Source organism: Labrus mixtus, chromosome 4 (genome assembly GCF_963584025.1).
Source record: "Labrus mixtus chromosome 4, fLabMix1.1, whole genome shotgun sequence".
Lineage (NCBI taxonomy): Eukaryota > Metazoa > Chordata > Actinopteri > Labriformes > Labridae > Labrus > Labrus mixtus.
In genome coordinates this window covers 32,008,797-32,025,996 of record NC_083615.1, presented here as the reverse complement: position 1 = coordinate 32,025,996, position 17,200 = coordinate 32,008,797, and the positions used below count along the sequence as shown (strand labels likewise).

At 38.5% G+C, this 17,200-nt stretch overlaps 2 long non-coding RNA genes across 4 annotated transcripts; one reads left to right on the top strand and one right to left on the bottom strand.

The window, feature by feature from the left end:
- Positions 1–12,847: 12,847 nt before the first annotated feature.
- LOC132973617 (uncharacterized) lies at positions 12,848–13,914 on the top strand. Its single transcript, XR_009673028.1, has 3 exons — positions 12,848–13,089; positions 13,376–13,426; positions 13,658–13,914. It is a non-coding gene; the product is annotated as an uncharacterized LOC132973617 (long non-coding RNA).
- Positions 13,915–14,933: 1,019 nt separating this feature from the next.
- On the bottom strand, positions 14,934–16,881 carry LOC132973451 (uncharacterized). Of its 3 annotated transcripts, XR_009673005.1 has the most exons (4): positions 16,116–16,881; positions 15,692–16,047; positions 15,465–15,514; positions 14,934–15,115 (listed from the first exon to the last, which is right to left on the bottom strand). It is a non-coding gene; the product is annotated as an uncharacterized LOC132973451 (long non-coding RNA). The 3 variants fall into 3 exon arrangements; XR_009673003.1 differs by having other exon boundaries at positions 15,692–16,881; XR_009673004.1 differs by lacking the exon at positions 15,465–15,514 and having other exon boundaries at positions 15,692–16,881.
- Between the last annotated feature and the right edge of the window lie 319 nt (positions 16,882–17,200).

Sequence of the window (17,200 nt, the reverse complement as noted above, 5' to 3'; positions counted from 1 at the left end):
ACAAAGTGCATACAAACTGAAAGTTTCTACACACCTCAGGTCAGCTGGTAGTTTGTTCAACAAAACTGCACCATGGTGACTGAATGCACCTTCACCAGATTTCATCTTGACTTTTGGTAAATTCAGCAGTACCTGCTGATCTGAGGGCTCTTATTGGGCTGTTGTCTGTGAGCAGGTCAGAAAGATATTGAAGTGCCATTCCAGATAATGAGGTTTTTTTGTTTTTTTTTGCCTAAATTAAGTTTTTGACATTTTTATTTTTCTGAACTCTGTGTTTAAAGATGACACAGTCAGGAAACTGAGAAAGCTAACAAAATATATCTGTTACATTCATTTCTTAAAGGCAGTAGTGCCCTTTCTAGCACAGTCCGTGTAGAGAAGTTCACAGACTACAGCAGGCTGCGAGATAACGCAGAGGAGCAGCAGCGAGAAGCTGCAGGTACACTCAGAATATTTCTCACATGCTCACATACACAGGACATGCTTTCAGAGACACAACGCCTCTGAATGTCTCCTTGACCACTGAGAAACAGCTTCCACCATCCATGATGGATTCATAATGATTTTGAGAATCACTCTGTCTCCTTTTATATTTCATTAGATCAAGTTAAAGCATGAAGGACTCTGGTTACAGATTTGTAAGAAGCTGTGCATTTCATTCAGATAAGAACACAGTTCAAACACAGGGGGGTAATTGCTCTGTGATTTTGTCCGTGTTTTCTGCATTGCAGAAATAATAAGGCCCTTAAATTACACATTTAATTTACTCGACTCGACATTTTCGAGTCATCAGGCTCAAGCTGGGCCCGAGCTGGACTGATTTTCAGCCCGGGAGCTTCATGGCTCAGACCAGCCCACTTTAGCCCATTCTTTCGCTGGAGATATTTAATTCTAGCTTTAGTACATAAGTGCGAATTAGTCTACTATTCTCTACAACCTTGTATTAAATAGTGAATTTGATTAAAAAAAATCATAGCATGTACCATACAAGGTTGTAGAGAATTGTTACTTTTTCACATGTATGTACTTTAAAATATCTATAATATTAAATATCTCTAGCTGGGCTAAAGTGGGCATTTTTTGAATACAAGCATGTAGCCTACAGTGTATTTTCCATAGGATTTAGGCCCGGGGAGAAACATTTTACATTTTAAAGTTAAATGCATCACAGGCTAAATATATGAAAAACTTTGTTCTCTTTTAACAATTTTGTGCTCTTGTAGTTATTCAACACAAATGGTCAAAACATAGAATCCAGAGGCTCGGCCCACTGATGGAGACCCTCAGGCAGACGGCAAGGTGCTCTCCTAGCAGTCTTTTGCAAAGGTCAGATTTTATTTGAAAACGAAAGTAAAGTACAATTATCTCAATGAATGTCAATAAAAAGTGCATTCTCTTAGGGAGAGATTTTTTGGCCTATTTTTTCTTTATTGGATAGGACAGCTGAAGAGATACAGTAAAATGTTGTGAGGAGAGAGAAGGGGATGTCAAAGCGCTGAGGCCAGATTTAAACCCACAGCCGCTGCGATGGGGACCAAAGCCTCTGTACATGGGATGTACGACATAACCGCTGGGCTAGCAGCGCCCTGACATCTATAGATTTTGGTACATAGTAGTTTTGATGAAAAATTTAAATTGACTCTGACCTGGACCACAGAAAGAAAGAAGAATGGGGGGGTTAAATAAAAAAACAATCCAAGTGAATAAATCAAAAACTGACTCCCTCGCAGTTACAACACGATGGATTTGTGTGTATGCGTAACATCAGTGATCCATGTGATTGCCCGTGTGTCATAGTGCAGATGTGTGCTCGTGCTCAGGCTATACGCCTTTGGTTCAGTGTGACACAGTGATCATGGTCTGAATGATTAATGCTGGTTTCTGTCTGCTCGCATTAGCTTCTTTGATACGGCATTTATCAGCCACACCAGGTCACCAGTTCCCAATTAGTCACTTGGAAAGTGCTCACCAGATTTGACTTCATCCCTTAAACCGTGACTCATCTGATGAAGAGGAAAAGTTGAGCTTAATGAAGCAAATAAATGGTGACAACGAGATGGTTTTTATTTAGCTGTTATGATCTACGCTGGTTGATCAATGTCAAACATCGACAATGAAAAAAAGGCATTAAAACTATCAAGGCCCTGAACAGATGCTGAGTGTGACTCAGTCAGATGATGAGTGTATGTGAGAACACTTTGGAGTTTTCACCAATTACCTTTTATTATGAGGTGATGAAATATATTTGATGTATCCATTGTCAGTACTCTGTATGTAGAGTAGCCTCAAATAAAAAAAAATCCACAGAAGAAAGCAACGGAACGAAGGATGAAAAACCAGAACTGCCTATTATTTTTGCCTGTGATGGTTGATAAACAAAAGTGTCATTTCGTAGCATAAAAATGTCCATCTTGGGGTGCTGGTGGAGCAGTGGTTAGTGCGTGCGCCCCATGTATGGAAGCTATAGTCTTCCAAGCGGGCGGCCCAGGTTTGAATCCAACCTGTGGCTCATTTCCCGCATGTTAATCCCCACTCTCTCTCTCTCCCCGCTTTCTGACTCTATCCACCGTCCTATTTCTCCATTAAAGGCCCAAAAAGCCCAAAAATAAAGAAAATCTAAAAAATGTCCATCTTGGGGGCATTAGATGGCTTAATCGTGGCCGGCCACCACGACAGAGCCACCATAACAGATACGACATGTTTATAGTTGCCGTAGAAACAGCAGATGTTATGTCAAAGGCTGCTACATAAGGAAGCGTGAGCTGCTACTGAAAGCTGCTGTACTGTTGCTAAATGAGCTGCTGTGATAAAAATATAATGTAAATTACTTGGATACATCGTCGGTAAACATGTTCTCTTCCTCAGGTCTGTTTCTCCCGCTTGTCTTCATTACGCGTCGGGTTGGAAAAGCAGAGAGAACTCCCATGATTCCCCGCCAGCCTCAACATCATATTTTGTTATAGTACTGATTGAGAGCCCCCTATTGAATCTACATACTGTGCGTTTAAAGATCACCACACTGGCCAGTTAGCTGGAAGGTGATGTAATCATTTGAGCAGTGTGACTTTGAATCAATTCAATCAATCAATCAATTCTATTTGTATAGCGTCAACTCATAACAAGTGTTATCTCGAGACACTTTACAAAAAGCAGGTAAAAGACCTTACTCATTGTTATGTTACAAAAAGCAGGTAAAAGACCTTACTTATTGTTATGTTACAAAAAGCAGGTAAAAGACCTTACTTATTGTTATATTATAAAGATCCGGCCTATCCATCATGAGCACTTTATCAAAGCAGCAAAAGTTACAGTGGTAAGAAAAAACTGTCTTATTAAATATATGTTCTTAGCATTAGAATAATTATTTGCTCTTGAGAAAAGAGTGACTACTTACTACTTAAAGTTGCAACAAGACAACCTGAGAGTTATTCTGGCTTTACCTGAAGTTACAAAAAAAATTTGTCCGGACTGTAAAGGTCAATATCAATCTTTTTAACTCTGTTTTTCTTCTTCGATGAGAAGAAGCAACCCAACCTATTTACATGATTTTGAAACCAAACTTGAAGGTATACCGCTGACTGCAAAATGAATCACTGCATATGTAATCAAATACTGTACAGCTCTAAAGCATATAGATCAGACATGACATCAGCTATCACACATTTCTCAGTCCACTGTGATTTCCTTTTTCCTCCTCTCTAATAATCTGTCCATCAGGATCAAATTGCACTCATGTGATGTGATATAAGCAGGGAGACAATTTCTCCCTCTGGACGTTGCTTTTTCCAATAAAAAAAAACACATGACGTGAAGAGGGCTTCTCTGAGGCTCATAGCATTCAGGCCCTGCCAACAGAGGGAACAGGTGATCATTTTGTTAGCAGGAGAGGAAGGATAAAGTCAGACAGACAGAATAAAGAGAGTCAGAAAATGTTGCCAAGATTAGGAAAGAGACATTCAGAGAGGAGGATGGGGGAGAGGAAATCAAGTCATAGTGAAAATGAGAGATGGTGAGAGAAAAGAGAGGTTTTAAACAGAAGTATAAAATGTGCCTGTGCTAAGAAAAAGAAAAAATACAAAGATAGAAACAGAAAAGGTAAATTATTAGACAAATTGTAAACTAGAGTAGAGATAAATATGGCAAAGAAGTGTTATATGATAAATGATTGACTGGTAAAGGGATTAAAAAGTGCTAGAGGCAGGAGGGAAAGAAAAGAGATGAGGAGACAGTGATAAATGACACACTCAACATTTACCTTCCATATTCTTCAGTAAACCAGAAAACATAAGGGAGGAACAGAAGAGACAGTGAGAAGGCTGAATATGTGACTGTTACTGAACAGCTGAAAGAAATAATATATTCATGACGATGTTCTGTTACACACAGGTCACAATGTTTCCTGCTTTGATACTGGACTTTGACATTGTGAGTAAACCCTATGGTGTGAATTCAATGAGTGTTGAGTATATATATGGTTCACTTGGCTGGATCAGACCTCACCTGTCAGAGCATGCTACACAGCTCCTGATACAGGCTCTTGTGATATCACACATTGACTATTGCAAGTCTCTTTCTACATGCACTATCAAACCCCTGCAGATGATCCAAAAAGCAGCAGTGTGACCTGGTCTTCAGTAATGGCTCCTCCTCACAAAAAATGTTCATTTTAGGTCTTAAATGTTGTTCCTCTAACACTAATATGTGTCTCTACTTTGTCTACAAACACCCCAATGATGAGAAAAGTCCATCCTCTCCGTCTTTTTCCTGCTCCACTTTTCAGAAAATGTGTGCTCAAACAGGCCGTTTGGAGATGTTCCCTTCATGACATCACAAAGGGCAGTAACCCCTCCCCCAGGTGGGTGACACTCCCACAGCTAGGTGTTTGTTCTGCCCTCTGAGTCTGCCTTCTCACTGAAAACAATAGGACATGGTGCAAGAAAACCTGAGACACCCGAGCCCTTCCAGAGAGGGGGCGTGGTCAGACACAGCTCATTTACATTTAAAGGTACAGACAGAAAAAGCCTGTTCTGAGCAGGGCAATTTCAGGATCAGAGTTTTTTACAAGAAACTTTACAGACACGTTTTTTTAGGTACTCTGAGACTTATAGTTAAACTTGATGAAAATGATAATAATATGTGACCTTTAAGATAAAAATGACCACAAAAAATGCCTTCTTTTTTTTCTTGATGTTATTTCTCTCCTGTGTTGTGTTGTTTAACCATTAAGACAGAGTAGGACTTTGAGAAAATTGGACTCTATCATGAGAAACACTTTTTTTTTAAATCAAAAAGCAAAAGGGAAAAAGCTAATTTGAAATCACTGTTTGAAGAGAGTGAAACAGCTGCAGTCCATTAAGCTTTTATTTTTTTGTCCATACTGTATGTCAATCACAGTTTGATCACTTGTAACCTCCCTTCTCAAAAGGAACACAAAAAAGCTGCTAATCACTGAGTCAGGTTATGACTCAGTGTAATCCAGGCAGAATATTCAGGGAACAGATCAAACATGGGTACTTGACGTGTGTGGCTGCATGTATGGCATGTGTTTGCATTCTCTTGTGTTCTGTGTGTGAATCTTTATGGACATTTGCATGTTGGAAAACAAAGGTGTGTAGCAGTGAGTGTGTCTCACTTGTTTTCTGAGCGTGTTGATGTTTTGTTTACCCTCCCAGGAGAGGTGACTAGCCACTGATTCAGCAAAAATGCCCAGCGTGGGATGAACTCTCTCAGCGGTCGTCGAGAAAGACACGCACACAGAAAGAGAGACACAGAGGAAAGCCACAGTCCCATTTCCAACCAGCCTCTCCTGAAACATACACAACAACATGTCCCATATATTTACAACATACACTGAAATACCAAAAACACATCTATATATCTTCTTCTTCTCAAGTCTGGAGGCTTTTCTTTATTTTATTTTTATTTTTATTTTTTTATTAGGTGATGCAGAACAATACAAGACAAGTGAGGGACATGACAAGAGCAAAAGTATGTAGGAGACAGGGGAGACACGACGATACAGCACAGCATAGACAAAGACAAAACAGGCAAGCAGGGAGTAATAATAACGTTTTGCAATTTTGTATGTTGAGGGTGTTGAAGGGCCCTGCTTGTGTATGTGTGTGTGTGTGTGTGTGTGTGTGTGTATGTGTGTAATTCGAGTGTATGCTTGTATTTATTAATTTTTTTTCTATACCCCTATTCCTATTTTTCTCCTTCTTCTTTCCTTCATTCCATTTTTTTTCTTCTCCTCCTTTTTTTTCTTTCCCCTTTCCTCCCCCTCTTTCTTTCTATATATATTATCATTTTTTTTACTTCAGTCATTGTGTGATGCAGGGGTGCCCCTGTCTCATTTGCCCTCAGACCCTGCGGAGGGGGCCAGCTGATAGGGTTGCCTACTGCTACCCTCCTGCCAAGCTTGAACAACCCCCAGACCTGATGGGAGGGGATCTGTTTGTGTTGGTGCTCGGAGGTATCATCTGATTATTTTCTTTAAGGCACAGTATTTTTATCATTGCAATTGTTTTTTTTATGTATTTACATATTTTTGTATTTGTTATTATTATCGTTGTCCTGAAGTCTATCCTTTTTTTAACCATAGTGTTTAGAGATACACCACTGGACCACTGAGAGGATGGAGGCACCAGGAGGGGCTAGAAAGCATATTCAAAACAAAGGGAAAGAAGAAAACTAGAATAACTGAGGAATGATAAAATAAAAAAGAACAAAAAAAAAGTGGGTAATGGACCATATCAATTGTGTTCCAGTGTAGTGTGTTGTTGGGTTATGTATTGATGACAGTAGTATAAATAGTGCAGATCATGTTGTAGTAATAATAATGTAATTTGTCCAGATTGTTTGACTATGATTTGCTAGTGTATCATTTTAATTCTCATTATCTTGCCTTCTTCACCCCCGTCAACATACCACTAATACCAGAAAAAGAGAAAAATTATAATAATAATAATGATAGTAAAAAAGAAATAAATAATAATAATAAAAAAAAGAACTATATGTATATATATATATATAGATATATATATATATAGATATATATAAAGCAAGAGAGAGAGAGAAAAAAAATATATTGAATAATGGTAAATAATAGAGATAATATCAATATTGGAAGCAATTGTTACAAGAGTGTACAGTAATAATTATGACAATAATAGTAAAAAAAAACAAAAAAAAAAACAGCAAAGGTTTGTTGGCACGGGGTGATAGCAGTAGTAATTATAATTATAAGAGACAGAAACAGAAACAGAAAATACATAAATAATGAATAAAACAAGGCAACCAAAGAAAAACAGACAATCATCTGGATTGGAGAAAGAGAAAGAGAAAATAAATAAAGAAAAAGAAAAAGAAATGCATGAAAAATGAGAGTGGCTGTGATGAGAATTTATGATGCTGAATATGATATGAATATAAGGGGGGAGAGAGGAAATAAATCAATAAATAGGTCATAATAAAGTGGTGGCTAAGGACAATAATAATAATAATAGTAATAAAAAAGATTAAATTTGATGGTAAGAGGAAAATAAATTCATAAATAAGTTGTGATAGTTATACAGAAATGTGTCTTTGTGTATGTGTCTTTATGTGTGTGTGTGTGTGTGTGTGTGTGTGTGTGTGTGTGTGTATGTGTATTTATGTGTGTGTATTTGTGTAAGTGTGTGTGTGTGTCTTTATGTGTGTGTCATTATGTGTGTGTGTGTGTGTGTGTGTGTGTGTGTGTGTGTGTGTATGTATTTGTATTAGTCCATATTTGTGGTAGTGAATATCAGGGGTTTGAACTATGTTGTTCGGGAAGTAGTGAGGTGAGGATTGGCTCCCAAGTTGTCAGAAATTGGTGTGTTTTATTGTGGATGGATGCTGTAAGTTTTTCCATGGTGATGTGTTCGACAAAGAGATCTATCCATACTGAGGTGTTTAGTTTTTTTCTGCTTTTCCAGTTGAGGAGGATTGCTTTCTTGGCGACAGTGAGCCCAATGAGTATTGTGTTTTTTTGGTTGTTGGGAAGTGTGATTGAAAGAATGTTTCCTAGGATGCATAGTGAAGGGGAGAGTGGAACCCAGCAGTTCAGTATTGAAGAGAGTTTAGTTGTGATTTGTTTCCAGAATTCCTGTATGGGTGGGCAGTGCCAGATTGCATGCATGTAGTCATCCAGGGTGTTAGGGGGGCATACTGAGCAGTTATTTGTGTCAGAAAGTCCCATTTGATGTTTTTTGATGATATTAATAAGTAAGTGTGATATGAGTTCTGTGGTTAATCTTATACTGAATTAGTTGGAGGTTAGGTTTATTGAGTAATTAGAGATTTTGGAGTATTTTTTAGAAGATTCATTGTTTCTTGTAGTGAGATTTGTGGATTTTGTAGGTAGAGTATGATGTCGTCAGCATATAAACTTATTTTGTGGGTTACGTTGGGTGATTGTATACCTTTAATGAGATTATTCTGGCGGACTGCTGCAGCAAGTGGTTCGATGTATATTGCAAATAGAGAGGAAGAGAGTGGGTATCCTTGTCTTGTTCCTCTGTGCAGTGTGAAGCTTGATGACGTTAGACCGTTGACTGTGACTGTTGCTCTTGGTGAGTTGTATAATGTTTTGACCCAGGTGATAAATGACTTTCCCAATCCAAATTTATGAAGTGTGGCAAGTAAAAATGTCCAGTTTACGCGGTCAAATGCTTTTTCGGCATCTAAAGAAGCTGTTATTGTTTCTTCTGTGGTCTGTGTTGCTTGGTGAATTATGTTGAATAGTCTGCGTGTGTTATTGTTTGCGTGTCTACCTTCAATAAAACCTGTTTGATCAATGTGGATTATGGATGTAGTGACCATTTCGATTCTTGTGGATAGTGCTTTGCTCATTATTTTTATGTCTGTATTGATGAGGGATATTGGGCAGTAACTGGAGGTGAGGGTAGGATCTTTATCTGGTTTCAATATTACTGAGATGTTGGCGGTGTTCATATGTGAAGGGATTTTTCCGGAATTTATTAGATCTTCTGTCATTCTGATGAATAGTGGTGAAATGGTTGACCAGAAATGTCTATAAAACTCATCGGGGAAGTCATCAGGTCCTGGTGTTTTGTTAGGGGGAATTAACTTTAGTGCTGAATAGAATTTTTCTTTTGTGAGTGGTTTGTCTAATGCTTCTGCTTGAGTTTTTGTTAAAGTTGGTATGTCTACTTTATCAAGGAATTCATATATGTCTTTTGAATTGGGTTCTGTGTTTGATGTGTACAGCTGTTGGTAGAAGTTTTTAAAGGTGTTTGTAATTTCATCTGGTGATATGAGAAGCTTCCCTGCTGGGTTTTGTATAGCTAGGATGGTATTTTTTTCCTTTTTTTGCTGTAGCTGATTTGCGAGATATTTTCCTGATTTGTTGCTATATTCATAGTGCTTGTGTTTGAGTTGTTGGATTAGAAATTGTGTTTTTTTATTTATTATGTCTGACATTTCTAATTTATATTTCCTAAGTTTATTTAGATTCTCTTCTGTTGGCGCTTGTGCATAGATCGTTTCTGTTTCTTTAATTTTAAGCTCTAGGTTGTGCTCATGTGCTATCTCTGTTTTCTTTTTGTAAGATGAGTATGAAATGATTTTGCCTCAAATAACTGTTTTTGCGGTTTCCCAGATAAGTGATGGTTATTTTGAGTGTCATTAATGTCCATGAAGGATGCCCACTCTTCCTTTATAGCTGTGTCAAAGTTTGGATCTTTTAGTAGTGAGAGATTGAATTGCCATCTGGTTGGTTGTTTATGGAGTTGCTTGCTGTTTAGATGTAAGGAGATTGAAGCGTGGTCACTTATTATAATCGGATGGATTGAGGTATCTGTTATGTCCTGTATGACTGATTTACTTATGAGAAAAAAAGAAAGAGAAGAAAGAGTGATGGAGTGGTGAGAAATATGTGAATTATTTTGCTGTTAGGTTGTTAAGTCACCAACTGTCGCCAAGTCCAAGCTCCTCCATGTATTGTATTATTGTTTCTGTGGATTTCCATTTTCTGCTTCCAGTTCCTGAGCGGTCTATTGTGGGGTTGAGGACTGTATTAAAGTCGCCTCCGATTACTATTTTTGAGTTTGTGAAGTTATGTAATGATGTAAAGAATCTATGAAAGAAAGAGGGTTCATCTGTGTTGGGTCCATAAATATTTGCAATAGTAAAATTAGTATTGTTAATGGACGTGTTTAAGATGATGTATCTTCCTTCTGGGTCAATGATGTTGGAGGAATTAGTTAGTGATATTTTCTTGTGGATCAGTATGGATACACCTCTTTGTCTTGAATTATAAGAAGCAGAAAATATCTGACAGAATTCAGTTGAATTTAAGCAGAGGTTGTTAGATTTTGTCAGGTGAGTTTCTTGTAGAAGGCATATATCTGGTTTTAATTTATTTAGATGACTGAATACTTTAATCCTTTTAGCTTGGGAGCCAATCCCACGGATGTTCCAGTTTAGGAATTTAAGTGGAGCCATGATTTAGATTTATGGTAAGAATGTTGAGGGTTTCTTGGTGTTGTGTGTGTGTGTGTGTGTGTGTGTGTGTGTGTGTGTGTGTGTGTGTGTGTGTGTGTGTGTGTGTGTGTGTGTGTGTGTGTTCTGCTGACATATGAGGGAGAGGGAAGGAGTAAATAAAATAACAAAAGCAATACACATATAGACAATCATTCTAGAAAATCACAGTTTTTGGAGAGACAATAGCGTGGTAGGAGAGGTTAAAGATGTAGTCAAAGATTCATTTAGTCACTGCAATTCAGGTGGGAGGTGATTTTGTGCTTGAAATGTTCCAGTATTTTCGGGGTGCTTTATTGGAATGAGATCCGAGACGGTGGACACGGTGGAAGGTGATCTGGTTAACGGTGGCGGGTGGGAGTTTGAGTTGTTTTTCCATGAAGTCTTTCAGCAGGTTTTCGGGGTTGTCGTTCGGGTGTTCGGGAATGCCGGAGAAGATCAGGTTGTCGCGCATGCTTCTAATTTGAATGTCCAGGATAGTTTCTTTCATGATTTTGTTGTCTTTTGTGACGGAGTTAATTTTTTCGGTAAGTGAGCTGACGGAAGTTTGAAGTGAGTTATTTGACTGTTCAAGTTTTTCAATGTGGTTGTATGCATATTCCAGGCTGGCGTGGCGCTCTTTTATTTCATCATGTAATGTAACCAGTAAATCCAGTTTGTTATTTCTTGATTGGAGTACACTGACCTCAATGTCAGTTGTTTGGAGATCACTGGTGTCCGTGGATGAAGTTTTTTTCCGTTTGTTTGGGTTTGAGGGGTCTTGTTACCAACACTCCACAAGTGTCGGTAGCTGGATCCATGTTCTGTTTGCTGTAAAAGTAGTCGATGTAGGCTTCCAGGTCGGCTATATCCTCCCGCATGTGAGATGAGATGTACGGTCTGGGATGTAGAATATTATGTGTTTTGGTGGAAAAAAAGAGTTCCAGTGTTTTGTTTTTGTGGTCTCAGTGACTGCACGTCGCCATGTTGGATCTCACCTCGATGCTACGTCTCGCGATACTCACAGCGCCATCTACCTCACAGCGGACCAGTCTGGAGGCTTTTCTGTATTTTTACACCCACCTCACTCCTCTCTCTCTCTGTCTGTTAAGTCTCTTCCTCCATAAAATAAAACAGAACAGACTGGCCTGAGGCTGACATGATACGTGAGAATAAAGTAAATAATGATGAAGCCTGAACACACCTTCAGGGTAAATCTCTAACAAGTCATTTACAACAATAGCAGATATAAGCATTGTCTTCATCTTTTAACACTGGAGGTTGTGGGTTGGAAATATGTGGACGATTTTTTTTCAGGAAAGAACTCCAGTTTTTCTTCCCATCTTTGTGGTTTCTTGTGGAGTCTCTTATTCAGCCATTCATTGTCCTCATTTAAAGTACTTGTTCCCGTCACAGCAGCAGCAGTCCTCTAAATCCAGATGACAGTGCTACCTGCTGATTTACATAATGTATTATTCAAATGTAACAGCATTCCTTGCAGTACAATGGGCTTTATGTATAGATGCGCATACTTTGAGACCTAAATTACATTTTCTTAATATGTTCCCTGTTGTTTACAAAGTTAATACTATGGAGGGAAATTTCTATTACAACGAGGGAACCATCCTGATTTTCATCTAGGGTCCACAGGCAACATTTTCTAAAAAGTTTGAGGATCATTTGATGTTGTACAATTTGTTGTGATATGGTAGGTAGACTATATATCCTGATATCCTAAGACATTCAGTTAGACAACAGCAGAGGTGTTGTTTGACAAATAAACATGCCCTGAACTCTGTGCAACCCCATTGCAACCTCCCCTGGTATTTCAATGTGTGTGTGTGTGTGTGTGTGTGTGTGTGTGTGTGTGTGTGTGTGTGTGATTCAGGGTCAGAGAAAAAAACATCTTGGAGCTGTATATCGACTGCATGTGTGCATTATCGAGTGAAATGCTGCAGAAAGCCTGCCTCTTCATGAATCTGTAAATAATCAGATTTGTCCTAGTTTAGAGGGCCATTAGGGTACAACATGAAACGCTGTAAAGTGTCCCCGATGTGCACATCAAAGAGACATGAGAGTGTCTAAAATCCCAGATGTTTCTGAAACACATGTGCTCATGTGTTAGTCTCTGAAGAGGAGTTCAGTTCATATACAATTATTCATTTTAATTCAGTTCAGCAGCACGTTTTGGGGACATGCCAGAAGCTTTCCAGTGAGTATATTAATTTGTCATTTCAAGAACTTCTCACTCCAGAGGGGAAAATTAACAAAGATTAAATGATACAAGTGATGGTGATAAGTTGATGCAAATGCATGTAAGTTGAGAAAACAGTGATGGATGTTTTAAGCAGTTTTAAGCAGTGGGCGCGCACTGTAGCTGTTCCCACTCAACGTTCTTGAAACCAAAATATGCCGCTTAGGGGCGCTTCCATCTTGCGATTTTGATGTCATTTGGAGCCAGAGTCTGCGCAGTAGGGTCTGGTGGGAGGAGCCCTGGTAACACGCCCCGCCCATTTAGCGTACTGCCCTGATGACTTACGCAGCCCAGCTACGCCGAAAGCGCTCTGCCGGTCTACGATGAAGAAATGTGTAAGTACAACAAACCACTGTATTCAAAGTCTAATATTTAAACACACTGTGTTTTAAAAAATCCCGCTATTTTGATCATTATTGAAAATACGTGGGCTGCTGGGTCCTCTGTTTTTAACGAAATCGTTCTATATTTAAGCTAGGTTAGCACCACAGACCGTAGACTACAGGTGGTAAGATATGTTGTATTTTGTTAGAAACTGATAGTCTGTAATGTGATTCTTGTCTGCTTTTCTAATATATTTAAGTGAACAGTAAATCAATTGTTTTTTGTATCTTCATTTAGGCAAAGAAGAGATAAAAGCAGCTGGTCTGACATCTTCCACAGAGGTGAAGTGTAAGTTAAAATCATCTGTTTAAAGTTTATATCCTGTGATCTTTATTTAAGTTTCATAAGAGGATTGTAAAAACAAGCTATTGTTAACAATACAGTTTTCTAAAATAAAACTCACGCTGAGTCATACACCAGCTAAATGTTAAATAGAAAGGTGATGTTTTCTTTTCCTTTTTACAATCAACAGAACCTAAAAATGAATAATTTCAACCTTCATCTGAACACCTGTTACAGAGGTCAGGCTGGGGTCACATAGTTTGAAGGAACCTCCTCCTTCTTTCACCTGTGCCAGATGTCCTGCTCATCCACTGTGGTAGAAATGACCTTACACCAGCAGCTCTCCCAGATGAAGAGTCCTCTCTGCCATCACCCAGAGGAGCTGATCGACGTCTGCACAACTGAAGAAGGTGGACAGAGTCTGGAGCTTTGTGACAGTGAACAGTGAGAAGGTGGACAGAGTCTGGAGCTTTGTGACAGTGAACAGTGAGAAGGTGGACAGAGTCTGGAGCTTTGTGACAGTGAACAGTGAGAAGGTGGACAGAGTCTGGAGCTTTGTGACAGTGAACAGTGAGAAGGTGGACAGAGTCTGGAGCTTTGTGACAGTGAACAGTGAGAAGGTGGACAGAGTCTGGAGCTTTGTGACAGTGAACAGTGAGAAGGTGGACAGATTCTGGTGCTTTGTTACAGTGAACAGTGAGAAGGTGGACAGAGTCTCGTGCTTTGTTACAGTGAACAGTGAGAAGGTAGACAGAGTCTGGAGCTTTGTGACAGTGAACAGTGAGAAGGTAGACAGAGTCTGGAGCTTTGTGACAGTGAACAGTGAGAAGGTGGACAGAGTCTGGAGCTTTGTTACAGTGAACAGTGAGAAGGTAGACAGAGTCTGGAGCTTTGTGACAGTGAACAGTGAGAAGGTGGACAGAGTCATCCTCAGATAAAACACAGAGATCCTGGTCAATATTTAATGGTGCTATTTTCTTTCCATGATGTTGCCCTGTGTTTGAAAGGCCAGATGCTGGAGGGTTGTGTTGGATTTGCTCTTCCATCATATTTTAACAGTCAAACAATCATCCAGGATCTTTATACTTTATTTGATTTTTGTTTGGATTTCTTTGTTAAATTATTTTTAATACTTGTCCCAGCAGTTCAACCTGTTGGTCTCCCTTACTTATTTTCCACATGGTTAATGAAGCCAGGGGTTGTTTATTGAAGTTTTTTTTTTTTTCACAAAATGTTTAAATAAACTTTTTTTAAATCTGAATTAACTGTCTCTGATTAACTGGAGCACTACAAAGTGTTGGTCACAGTAAAATAATTTAGCAGTTAAGTTTATAGCTCACATTTGAAAAGGCCTTGAACTGACATTAATTTCTTCTTGACCAACAACAGCTAAGACAACAGCAAAGCTAACAGACGAGCTCAGCTTGTCACAGCCGGTCTCGTCTGAGATAAATGGCCTTCAAACTTATTTAATATTAAACATTTAAAGCCAATAAGCATAACAAGATACACATGAGATTCCATTTCCATTTATTCAATCACAGACTTGTCAAACAGTCTGGCATTTTGTGCTGCTGTTTTCAAGAGTTAATGACTGAAGAGAAGAAGACCATCGAGAGAGGACAGGAAACGCTCAGGGGACGAGTCCTCCATGTTGTCAGGGGTTGTTGATGGATCTGAATCTGAGGGCATCTTCTGTAATAAAGAAAAACAATCATGGAGTTAAATGTAAAGTATAATGAATTTTACTGTGATGTTTATGCCTCAGACCTGAAATCAGATCTGTCCTCAGGTTCTGCTAAACTTCAGGTTCTAAAGTTTGTTTTTAAGACAGGAGAACTATTTAAGAGGAAAAACAAAATATATAATAAGACATGATGAATCCAATAATATGATCAGCTTTATGAATTCATGTTTTAAGACAAAAGTGTTCCTGCCACTTTCTATTGAAGATTATTTTAAACTGTCATCACATGGGCCAGCCTGATAAATTAAACTAATGTTAAATATTCTCATATAATCAGATTTGTGTGCAGAACCTCACCGGAGCTGGAATCAGAGTCTGTACTGTTGTTTCCTTTAAGCACTGATTTCCTTGAAGACAGAAAGAAGAACAATTTAAACATGAACTTCTTGCAGAATCACAGAGGCTGTTAAAATCTTCTGCTAGTCTTCCTCACATTTTAAGAAGGATTATAAATTGTTACTAAAATTACTTTGATGCTGATAGCGGTTACAATAACACGGTCCAATCATGAGAGATAATTTTACCTTTGAGTCCTATGTGAAGGCGTTCTCTTCAGAATCAGCACTGCAAAGACAAGATAATGGCGTCCACCTTCACAACCTGCTGCTTCAGTCTGGCTGCATCATGGTCACCTACAGGAACACCACAGAAATGCAATCAAAGTACTTCATTTTATTTATCAGAGGATGTACTGTATGCAAAGTTGAATTTTTTTTAGCTGTAATTCCTCAAAAAGATTTGAGACTGCTTTGTTATTTGAGAGCACAGATTGTTTCTTTTCCCTTCTCTCTGTTTGCCTGTACATGACCTCTTAGTGCTGTAAAAGATGCTACAGTAAATCCTGGATCAGCTGTGTGGATGGTGTGACTGTGTGGTAAAGCTTTGTTAAAGTTGTCACGCATATACTCATATGCCTTTGGAGAGTAAAAGTACAGTGTGGTGGCAAACTGCTTATAAAATATAAAATAGTATTTTATTGGTGAGGTACCCCAATCAAAGCGTCCTACAGAGTAGCAGCAGTGGGCTTTAGAGGGAGGAGACGAGAGCATTATGGAGAGGAGCGCACCGGAGGGGGCGAGCTGGGGGAGAGACGTGAGACCCGAGGAAAAGGAAATCCTCAGTTTAAAATATAATGTTGGTGAAAAGAGGGAAATAGGAAGACATAAATGTCAATGTTGAAATTCTTTTGAATGCAGAGTCTGTGAATGTTCAGTTTTCTTTGGCTATAAAAACAATAGCCTGTAGTTTAATCATGGTGTTTCTCTTCGTTAACGATTATTGAAGCGAAATAAAAAATAAATGCATGACATTTAAAACATATTAACATGTGTGGGGAAAAACGTGATCTTTATGTCTTCTTTTATTGTACCTATGTCTCCTCCTACAATAACAGCAGCATGTTGTGTGTAACACTGGTCTCCTGCATTAACACCTTCCTTTCAAAGGTGTTAAATACAGACACAGTCACAATCACCGCAATGTTTGTCAGGTTTTGTCAATTTTTAGTACAAATTCTCAATGAGCCTCATTAAATTTACAATATGATCAACTTGTGATTGTTGAATTGGTAGTGTGTGGAAGACAATGCAGAATATTTATCAGTTTAAGCAGCATGATGCTCGGTTAATATTACATTACACCACCGCAGGTTGTTGATGTTTGTGTTCACGTTTCAGTTAGTCTCTTAAATCAGTAACAATTATATTGAATCAGATCTTACCTTTAGTTTTATCTGGATACATAGAGAAATATTCTACCCTCGTATATAGTACTATGAATTTCAGTCTGCACGGTGAAAGTAAAACCTCTTACTCTCTGTTTAACCCACTTATCACTCGGACTGTAAACATGTACACATTAGTAATGATGCAGGCCAGATTACAATTATTTGGCTTTGTTTTTGCCCTAGATACTTTTTTGAGACCTTACCAGACGTATTTATTTTTGCTGTAAAATAACTATACAGTCAATGAACCTCATCTTTGAGCAGATTTTTATCACAATTCTTGGTTTTAAATACAATTTAAATCACA